Here is an 11,893-nt window from a genome sequence, read left to right as displayed (position 1 = left end):
TGAACAGGCCCAGGACTGCAGTCTCTGGGCCCGCTGACCTCTCCCCCCCCACCTGCCAGCAGTGTTTCACTCCAGCCGGGTTTACAACAGCTTCCCACTTGTGCCTCGATCCTGCTGGAGTGACGGGAGGGGGGCCAAGGAGCTTCCCCCCCTCACCCCACCCCCCAGGAGGTCAGGGGTAAAAGGGGGTGCCAACCTGGCCCCCCCGGCACTGCCCAAGGAGTAAAGTGGCCGCCCCCAGGAGGCAGCTTGGCACTATCCACTGGGCACTGGGCTGGAGGGGATCGGTGAGGTGCGGGAGGTCCCGCTGCCACTCTGCGTTAGGGATCCTAGGCAGAGGGAGGGAGGCTAGCGATTGGGGATGGCCTGCAGGTGGGGTTGGGGAATTGACCTGCTTGGGGGGGAGGGGGGTGGGGCAAGGCGGGATGAATCGGGAGGTCAGGACTGCCGGGGAATGTTGGGCCGGAGGGGGGGGAGGGATTAAGGGATCAGGACTGCTGGGGTGCAGGGGAGGGGAGGAAGATTGGCTGGTGGAGGTATGGGGTGTGAGATTGAGGCGAGCTGAGGGGTGGTGGGAGTGGGAAGGGTCAAGGCTGGCCAAGGACACATCTCCCAGCACATGTGACAAAATAAATCAAATCAAATCAGAGGAAGTATACAGCGTAGGAGAGGTCCTTCAGCCCATCGAGTCTTCACTGACATGTGAGAAACATTTGACCTCCACTGAACCCAATCTGCCAGCACTTGGCCCAAAGCTCTGAATGTTAGGAAGTGCTAAATGCTCATCTAGGTATTTTTTAAAGGATGTGAGACATCCCCCTTCCACCACTCTCCCCGGCAGCACATCCCAGACCATCACCACCCTCTGGGTAAAAAAGCTTTTCCTCACATCCCCCCTAAATCTCCTGCCCCTCACTTTGAACCCATGTCCCCTCATCACTGACCCTTCAACTAAGGGGAACAGCTGCTCCTTCTCCACTCTGTCCATGTCATTTGGCCCAACTTGTCCATACTGCCAAGTTTTTTTAAACCACTAAGTTAATCCCAATTGCCCACATTTGGCCCATATCCCTCCATACTCATTTTACCCATGTAACTATCTAAACAGTTTTTTAAAAGACAAAATTGTACCCGTCTCTACTACTACTTCTGGCAGCTTGTTCCAGACACTCACCACCCTCTGTGTGAAAAAATTGCTCCACTGGTCGGTTTTGTATCTCTCCCCTCTCACTTTAAACCTATGCCCTCTCATCTTAAATTCCCCTACCTTTGGGAAAAGATATTGACTATCTACTTTATCTGTGCCCCTTATTATTTTATATATCTCTATAAAATCACCCCTTAGCCTCCTATGCTCCAGAGAAAAAAATCCCAGTCTATCCAGCCTCTCCTTATACAACGGACAAAAATCAGCCCGGGAAACAGGCCCTTCGGCCCAATGAGCCCGCTCCACCATCTCAACACCACCAGTCCACCTCTCTACCCATGACCCCTATCTAATGTTTTATGGCCATCCAGATTGAGGGAAACTGATTTAGAACATAGAACATAGAACACTACAGCACAAACAGGCCCTTCGGCCCACGAGTTGTGCCGATCACATCAACACCTACCAATCTATAGACCTATCTAAAACCCCCAATCCCATTAAATCCCATATACTCATCCAGAAGTCTTTTAAAAGACCCCAGCGAGTTCGCCTCCACCACCACTGACGGCAGCTGATTCCATTCACTCACCACCCTCTGAGTGAAAAACTTACCCCTAACATCACTTCTGTACTTGCCTCCCCGCACCTTCAATCTGTGTCCTCTCGTAGCGACCATTTCAACCCGGGGAAATAGCCTCTGAGAATCCACCCTATCTATTCCTGTCAACATTTTATAAACCTCTATCAGGTCACCTCTCAACCTTCATCTCTCCAGGACAATTTATTCCTGCCAATCAGCCTAAGAGCACATCTTTGGGGTGTTATAATTCAATCCATCAAGTCCCGGTAACATCCTAATAAATCTTTTCTGCACTCTTTCTAGTTTAATAATATCCTTTCTATAATAAGGTGACCAGAATTGCACACATTATTCCAAGTGTGACCTTACCAATGTCTTGTACAACTTCAACAAGACATCCCAACTCCTGTATTCAATGTTCTGATTGATTAAACCAAGCATACTGAATGCCTTCTTCATCACTCTATCCACCTGTGACTCCATTTTCAAGGAGTAATGAACATATACACCTAGATCTCTTTGTTCTGTAACTCTCCCCATCGCCCTACCATTAACTGAATCAGTCCTGCCCTGGTTCAATCTACAAAAATGCATCACTTCACATTTGTCTAAATTAAACTCCATCTGCCATTCATCAGTCCACTGGCCCAATTGATCAAGATCCCGTTGCAATCCGAGATAACTTTCTTCACTGTCCAGTATGCTACCAATCTTGGTGTCATCTGCAAACTTACTAACCATGCCTCCTATATTCTCATCCAAATCATTAATTTAATTGACAAATAACAGAGGGCCCAGCACTGATCCCTGAGGCACACCGCTGGTCACCGCCTCCAGTTTGAAAAACAATTCTTTACAACCACCCTCTGTCTTCTGTCAAGAAGCCAATTTTGTATCCATTTAGATACCTCACCCTGGATCCCGTGAGATTTAACTTTATGCAACAACCTACCGTGCGGTACCTTGTCAAAGGCCTTGCTAAAGTCCATGTAGACAACATCAACTGCACTGCCCTCATCTACCTTCTTGGTCACCCCTTCAAAAAACTCAATCAAATTTGTGAGACACTCACAAAGCCATGTTGACTGTCCCTAATCAGTCCTTGCGTCTCTAAATGCCTGAAGATCCTATTTCTCAAAATATCTTCCAATAACTTACCCACCACAGATGTGAGGCTCACTGGCCTGTAGTTCCCAGGCTTTTCCCTGCAGCTCTTTTTAAACAAAGGTACAACATTTGTCCCTCTCCAATTTTCAGGCACCTCACCCGTGACTATTGATGATTCAAATATCTCAGTTAAGGGGCCCGCAATTTCCTCCTTAGCCTCCCACAATGTCCTGGGATACACTTCATCAGGTCCTGGGGATTTATGTCTCCCATAATCTTGTACACCTCAATCAGGTCACCCCTCAGTCTTCTCTGCTCCAATGAAAACAACTCAAGCCTAAAACAATGTCTATATCAGGTAATGCTGGGGAAGTTGAAACATTTAAATTAAGTTGAAGTAAAATGAAAATATCATCAGTTAGAGAAACATGAGAATGCTGATTTTTTTGTCAAGCTTGCCATTGGAAATCAAGCAAAAACTGGAAGAAAATTTCATTAATCTCCAATATTTCTCACAAGTGGGTAGTTTACCTGTGATCTCAAGTTCACAGACACACAAGAACCAATCCATTGATGGGGAAGGTTATGGATATGGTCCGAAAAGCAACGAAGACAGAGCTACATCTTAAAATCCATACTTCAAATCCTACATTGCTAGGAGACTTGAGTTAACAGTCCAGAGTGGAGTTTTATTGTGAGGAATCTGGGTGATAATTCCTCCATGCTTGCATAGAAGAGTCCTTGAATAGCTACATGAGGGACATCCAGATGGTGGTAAGGATGAAGGAACTGGCACATAGTCATTTGTGGTGGCCAGGGTTAGATACACAAGTCAAAGAAAAAGTGGGACAATGTCAGTTCTGTGCAAAACTAAGAAAGACCCCACCGCTTTACATCCATGGGAATGGTCGAAACAGCCATGGCAGGGAGAATAGAATCTTCGAATCCCTATAGTGCAAAAGGAAGCCATTCAGCCTATCAAGCCTGCACCAAAAACAATCCCACCCAGGCCCTATCTTTATAACCTTGCAAAACCCCCTCACACCAAGGCTATTTTTTTTATTCATTTGTGGGACCTGGGCATCGCTGGCTGGCCAACATTTATTGCCTATTCCTAGTTGCCCTTGAGAAGGTGGTGGTGAGCTGCCTTCTGGAATTGTTACAGTCCACATTCTGTGAGGTGACCCACAATGCCATTAGGGAGGGAATTCCAGGATTTTGACCCAGTGACTGTGAAGGAAATAAGGTATATTTCCAAGTCAGGATGGTGACTGGCTCAGAGGGGAACTTGTAGGTGGTGGCATTCCCATGTATCTGTTGCCCTTGTCCTTCTAGATGGAAGTGGAATGAATTTGGAAAGTGCTTTCCAAAAAAGAAAGATCTTTGGTGAATTGCTGCAGAGCATCTTGTAGATAATACACACTGCTGCTACTGAGCGTCGGTGGTGGAGGGCGTGGATGTGGTTCCAATCAAGCGGATTGCTTTATCCTGGATGGCGTCAAGCTTCTCGAGTGTTGTTGGAGCTGCACTCATCCAGGTAAGTGGGGGGTATTCCATCACATTGCTGACTTGTGCCTTATAGATCGCGGACAGGCTCTGGGGAGTCAGGAGGCGAGTTATTCACTGCAGTATTCCCAGTCTCTGACCTGCTCTTGTAGCCACTGTGTTTATGTGGTGGGTCCAGTTGAGTTTCTGGTCAATGGTAACCCCAAGGATGTTGACAGTGGGGGATTCAGTGATGGTAACACCATTGAATGTCATGGGGTGGTGGTTAGAGTGTCTCTTATTGGTGATGGTCATTGCCTGGCATTTGTGTAGTGCAAATGTTCCTTCCCAATTGTCAGCCCAAGCCTGGATAATGTCCAGATCCTGTTGCATTTGAACATGGACTGTTTCAGTATCTGAGGAGTTGTGAATGGTGCTGAACATTGTGCAATCATCAGCGAACACCCCCACTTCCAACCTTACAACGGAGAGAAGGTCATTGATGAAGCAGCTGAAGATTGTTGGGCCCAGGACACTAACCCTGAGCGACTCCTGCAGAGATGTCCTGGAGCTGAGATGACTGACCCTCCACAACCACAACCATCTTCCTATGTACCAGGTATGACTCCAACCAGCGGAGAGTTTGCCCCCTGATATCCACTGATTCCAGTTGCTGGGGCTCCTTGATTCCACACTCGATCAAATGCTGCCTCGATGTCAAATGTCACTCTCACCTCAGCTCTGGATTCAGCTCTTTTGTCCCTGTTTGAACCGAGGCTGGAATGAGGTCAGGAGCTGAGTGACGCTGGAGAAACCCAAACTGGGTGTCACTGAGCAGGTTATTGCTGAGTAGAGGCTGCTTGATAGCACTGTCGATGACCCCTTCCATCGCTATACTGATGATCGAGTAGATTGATTGGGTGGTAATTGGCTGGGTTGGATTTGTCCTGCTTTTTGTGTACAGGACATACCTGGGCAATTTTCCACATTGTTGGATAGATGCCAGTGTTTTAACTTTACTGGAAGAGCTTGGCTATGGGAGCAGCAAGTTCTGGAACACAAGTCTTCAGTAATCTGCTGGAATGTTATCAGAGCCCATTGCCCTTGCAGTATCCAGTACCTCCAACCATTTCTTGATATCATGTGGAGTGAATCAAATTGGCTGGGCAGGAGACTGGCATCTCTGATGCTGGGGACCACAGAAGGAGGCCGAAATGGATCATTTACTCAGCACTCCTGGCTGAAGATGGTTGCGAATGCTTCAGTCTTATCTTTTGCACTGATGTGCCGGGCTCCTCCATCATTCAGAATAGGGATATTTGTGAAGCCTCCTCCTCCAGTGAGTTGTTTAATTGCCCACTTCCATTCACCATGGGTGGCACGGTGGCACAGTGGTTAGCACTGCTGCCAGGGACCCGGGTTCGATTCCCAGCTTGGATCGCTGTCTGTGCAGAGACTGCACTTTCTCCCCGTATCTGCGTGGGTTTCCTCCGGGTGCTCCGGTTTCACCCCACAGTCTGAAAGACGTGCTGGTTAGGTGCATTGACCATGCTAAATTCTCCCTCAGTGTACACAAATAGGCACTGGAGTGTGGTGACCAGGGGCATTTCACAGTAACTTCATTGCAGTGTTAATGTAAGTATACTTAAGAGAATAATAAATAATAATAAAAAATAAAATAATACCTCCAGCCACCCTCCCCCCAACAACCCTACACCAGTCCCTGCCCCAGCCCCAGCCCATTAGGATTTATGCCTTCAACACATTGCAGGATTCCCTGCCACATCAGGCCTGTATCTCAGTCTCCAATAAAACCCCTATTAAAACACATTTCCTCATTCCACTATCTCCACCCAGGCTTCCAGTTGCTCCTGTGCATTTATTAACAGTCAGCCAGGGCTCAGAGAAAATATTCCTTCCTCCAACAAAAGGTCAAGAGTTCCGGACTCTCTCAATGAGGCAGAATAAGACTTCATCTACACCCACACTCCATAGCAGCACTGAGGGAGTGCTGCACTGTCAGAGGGTCAACGCTGACGGAGCGCTGCACTGTATTAACACTGCAGTGAAGTTATTGTGAAAATACCTAGTCGCCACACTCTGGCACATGTTCGGGTACACTGAGGGAGAATTTAGCACGGCCAATGCACCTAATTGGCACATCTTTTGGACTGTGGGATGAAACCCATGCAGACATGGGGAGAATGTGCAAACTTCCGCACAGCCAGTGACCCAAGTCGGGTCACTGATGTGTTTAGATGAGGTTTTGTGGTGAGGGTGTTGGTGGTATTGAGCTATTGGATGGAGCGGGAGCAGGGGGGGAGGGTGGGGGGGTCAGTGGGTTCTGGTGCTTTCCCCTATCCAAGGTCGGGTGCAGTTGCAGCAAGTGGCGGAGAGTCTGAATATTGAACTGAAAGTCGACAGGTCAACGTTAGTACCTCAGCTCTGTCTGCAAAGAATTATCTCCAAATGTATGTCTTTATCAGATAGGAACAGGCAGGGTGATTTGTTGCTTATCTCTTGTTGGAGAAGGATGATGGTGTGAGAGAGTCAGCGGGGGCGTGGGGGGGGGGTGCAGGGGAGGGTAGGGTAATGAATGCCACCCCTCTGGTTGAGTTCATTCAATCCCTTTGCCTCGAATTAAGCATCTCTGCTGATAGGATTGGGGCTGTCTCCCCTGTGAATGCCTCCCATCAACATTGCTTCACAAAGTCAAACAGATTAATTCTATTTGTCGTGGCCCCTTTAGAAGCTGGGGGAGGGGGGGGGGAGGGAGGGGAGAAGGGGGGAGGGGGAGGCCTGGGAGCCCAGGCTACAAGACACAGGTCAGGGTCTGTCTCTCTTTATCTCCCCCCAACAGTCTCCGGGAGGAACTAATTAAACTGGAAAGTTTTTGGATAATAGGAAAGCACAGAGCTGGGGCGAAACGCAGCAGACTCTCCTAATTTATGCAAATAACTCTGAGCCCTTTTTTTTTGAAGTGCCACCTTGTCCCCACGGAATGCTCTTTTTTTTCCCTGTTAATTATGTTAATTATATCTTCCGTCCTTTGAGCTGCAGCTCGATCAGTCAGCCTCCTGTCCTGGTCTGCTGCTTTGTATTAGGCACTGCTTTTCTCAGGCTCTCCCTCTGGCTTCCCCGGCCTCCCCCCACACCTCCCCCCCCCACCCACCCCCCCACCCCACCCCCTCAAAGCCTTGACCCTCGACTCAGTCACCCCTTCTCCACAAACACTTGCTGATCCAGCAAGATCTCAGCAGCAGTTAGATCGCTGGAAGAAATATTTCTGTGATATTCGCATTGAATCATTATAGAGGATAATTTAGAGGCTTCATTCAAAGATGTGCAAAATAGACACACCCTAGCCATGACTGTAACATTACCGTCTGCACTCTCTCCTTCCCTTCTCTATGAACAGTATGCTTTGTCTATATAGCACGCAAGAAATAATACTTTTCACTGTATGTTAACAAATGTGACAATAATAAATCAAATCAAACATAGAAACTACAAGCAGAAGGAGGCCATTTGGCCCTTCGAGCCCATTCTGCCAACATTTTGATCGTGGCTGATCACCCCTCCCTCCCATATCCCTTGATCCTGTTAGCCCCAAGAGCTATACCTAATTCCTTCTTCAAATCACAACATTTTGGCCTCAACTACATATTGTGGTAGTGAATTCCAAATATTTATCACCCTCTGGGTGAAGAAATTTCTCCTTATTTCAGTTCTAAAAGGTTTATCCCTTATTCTCAAACTCAGAACCCTAGTTCTGGACTCCCCCCGCCATAAATACTGTTTATACAAAAGGATAAAATCAAATAAAATAAATAGAGAACCAATTTCAATCAGTGTCCTCAACACAGAATTAAATTGCTGTCAATGCAATAAGTTGTAAGTTATTTATTATTTTGTGTGATTTGGGTATCACTGGCTAGGCCAGCGAGAAGGATGTTCTTACTCGAGAGGGAGTGCAGAGAAGGTTTACCAGCCTGATTCCTGGGATGGTGGGACTGATGTATGAGGAGAGCTTGAATCGGTTAGGATTGCTTTTGGTGGAGTTCAGAAGAATGAGGGGGGATCTCATAGAAATCTATAAAATGCTAACAGGACTCGACAGGGGCGGCCTGGTAGCACAGTGGTTAGCACTGCTGCTTCACAGCTCTAGGGTCCTGGGTTCGATTCCCGGCTCGGGTCACTGTCTGTGTGGAGTTTGCATGTTCTCCCTGTGTCTGTGTGGGTTTCCTCCAGGTGCTCCGGTTTCCTCCCACGGTCCAAAGATGTGCGGGTTAGGTTGATTGGCCATGATAAAAATCGCCCCTTAGTGTCCTGAGATGCTTAGGTTAGGGGATTAGTGGGTAAAATGAGTAGGGAGACGGGGATAGGGCCTGGGTGGGATTGTGTTCGGTGCAGACTCGATGGGCCGAAGGGCCTCTTTCTGCACTGTAGGGTTCTATGATTCTATGATAGATGCAATAAGGTTGTTTCTGATGGTGGGGGTGTCCAGAAACTGGATCATAGTCTGAGAATACAGGGTAGATGGTTTAGAATCAGAGATGAGGAGAAATGTCTTCACCCAGAGAGTGGTGAGCCTGTGGAATTTGCTATCACAGAAAGTAGTTGAGGCCAAAACATTGAATGTTTTCAAGGAGCTGTTAGATATAGCATTGGGGCAAAGTGGATCTAAGGGGGGATCAGGTTATTGAGTTGGATGATCAGCCATGATCATAATGAATGGCGAGAGCAGGTTTGAAGGGTCAAATGGCCTCCTCCCTGCTCCGATTTTCTATGCTTACATGTTTACTGCCCATCCCTAATTGCCCTCGAATTGAGTGGCTTGCTAGGCTACTTCAGAGGACAGTTAAGAGTTAACCACGTTGCTGTGGCTCAGACCAGGTAAGGGTGGCAGATTTCCTTCCCCAGTTAATGGGATGGGTTTTTATGACAATCAGTGATAATTCCACGGTCACTCGCTTTCAATTTCAGATTTATTAATTGAATTTACATCAACCTCTGAGGTGGGATTTGAACCTTTCCGCCTCAGAGAATTAACCTGAGTCTCTGGGTTACTAGTCTAGTGATATTAACAGTGCACCACTGTCACCTCTGGATGAAATGATGGGATTACAGAACATACTATATGCAAATAATACCAAGATTGCTGCAGATAGTGATGCAGATTGTCAGTGAATACACCAGGATATAGATAGGCTGGAAAATTGGGCGGAGAAACGGCAGATGGAATTTAATCTGGACAAATGCGAGGTGATGCATCTTGGTAGGTCTAATTCAGGTGGAGCTATAAAGTAAATGGCACAGTCATGAGGAGCACAGACACACAGAGAGATCTGGGAGTACAGGTCCACAGATCCTTAAAAGTGGCAGCACAGGTGGAAAAGGTGGTGAAGAAAGCCTATGGCATGCTTGCCTTCATCGACTGGGGCATTCAGTATAAAAGTTGGCAAATTATGTTACAGTTAAATAAACCATTGGTTAGGCCACATTTGGAACACTGTGTCCAATTCTGGTCACCACACTACCAGAAGGACATGGAGGCTTTAGAGGGAGTACAGAGAAAGTTTACCAGGATGTTGCCTGGTATGGAGGGTCTTAGCTATGAGGAGAGGTTGAATAAACTGGGATTGTTCTCTCTGGACAGACAGAGGCTGAGGGGCGACCTGATAGAAGTTTATAAATCTATGATAGGGTGAACAGTTGGAATCTTTTTCTTCGGACAGAAATGACAATCACAAGGGAGCACAAGTTCAAGATAAGGGGGGAAAGGGTCAGTGGAGGTGTGCGGGGAAAGTTCTTTACACAGAGGATGATGGGGGCCTGGAATGCACTGCCAAGTAAGGTGGTTGAGGCAGGTGTGTTAGCAACATTTAAGGCTTATCTGGATAGACACGTGGGCAGTCAGGGAATAGAGGGATACAGGTGGTTGGTCAAGGTAAGACAACATGATCAGTACAGGCTTGGTGGGCCAAAGGGCTTGTTCCTGTGCAGCGCTGTTCTTTGTTCATATTAGTTCAGTTTGGTTATCTAAATAGATGTGTCGTTATTAATGGATCTGTTTTAAAAGAACTGCAGGAACAGACCTAAGAGACAGAATCTTTGAAGGTGGCAAGACAAATTGAGGAGATTATTTAAAAATATCACTTGGGACATCTGATGAAAGGTCACAGATCTGAAACATTAACTCTGTTCTTCTTGCCACAGATGCTGCCAGACCTGTTGAGTTTATCCAGCATTTTCTGTTTTTATTTCAGTTTTCCAGCATCCCCAATATTTAGCTTTGATACTAAAGTTAAAAAGTGATTTGTTGGAGGTTTACAAAAGTCCCTAAAACAGTGGGAGTTCAGAGAGAGAGAGCTAATAAGCTCATTAAGCAGCAGGAGTCCAGAGATTAACAGAGAGAGACAGAGATCAAAGAGAAACAAAGAGAGAGAGCGTAAAGTCTACACATGAACTTGGACCTCACAGGAGTCTTGTAAATTGATTGGTTGGTAAGTATTGGCCTTTCCAGACTCAGCACGGAGGAGTGAGTTCCTATATAATGCCACATGTGTAAACACCTTATATAAATATTAAGGTGTTAAAATGTGGGATGTGCATCCTGTGGGACGTGGGAAGTTGTGCAGGCACAAAATGCTGACAATCACCTTTTCAGAAACTTGAGCTCCAGACTGTGGAATTTAAGCGGTGACTGGAGTCACTGTGGTGTATCCACAAGGCTGATGATTAGGAGAATAGCAGGTTTAGAGAGGTGATCACACCACAGTAAGAAGTACACAGGCAGAGAGCGAATGGGTAACAGCCACAGCATCTAAAAGAAACAAGCGGGTAGTGCAGAAACTCCCAAAGTTATCTCACTCTCTAACTGCTTTTGAATACTGGTGACTCAGAGTTTTTCAGGGACAGCTATGCAAAAGGGGAAGAAAGATTGTGAAAATGCTATTGCTGTTGGGGGTATCATGGTTGGAGGAGCAGACTGATGATTCTGTGGCCATAAATGTGACTCCAGGATGTGTGTGGCCTCCCTGGTGCCAGGGTTAAGGATGTCACAGGGTGGCTGTAGTTTGTTGTGTCTTGGGGTGGGGGATGGATGGTGTGCAGCCAGATACTGGGACCAATGACGTGGGGAGGGAAAGGGATGAGGCCCAGAAAGCAGCTTTTGGGGAGTTAGGAAGGAAATTAAAAAGCAGAACGTCAAAAACAGTGACCTTACAATGACTTGCAGTGTCACATTGAGCACAAGAACAGGAAAACTGAGCAATTCAATAACAGTTGGAGGAATGGAGTAGGAGGGAAGGCTTTAGGATTCTGAGGCATTGGGACTGGTTCTGGGGCAGGCAGATCCTGTACAAGAAGGATGGATTATAGCTTAACAGGACTGTGAGACCACGAAGAGGTTTGCTAGCATTGTTGGGTGGGTTTGAGCTAGATTGGCAGAGAGATGGGAACCTGAGGGAGATTCAGAGTGGCAAGGAGAAAAACTGACAGTTAAACTTTATTTATTAGTCACAAGTAGGTTTCCATTAACACTGCAATGAAGTTACTGTGAAAATCCC

The sequence above is a fragment of the Carcharhinus amblyrhynchos genome, chromosome 2 (genome assembly GCF_965287045.1).
Source record: "Carcharhinus amblyrhynchos chromosome 2, sCarAmb.v2.hapA, whole genome shotgun sequence".
In the NCBI taxonomy this organism is placed as follows: Eukaryota; Metazoa; Chordata; class Chondrichthyes; order Carcharhiniformes; family Carcharhinidae; genus Carcharhinus; species Carcharhinus amblyrhynchos.
The sequence above is the reverse complement of the archived record's forward strand: the minus strand, read 5'-3'. Positions refer to the sequence as shown.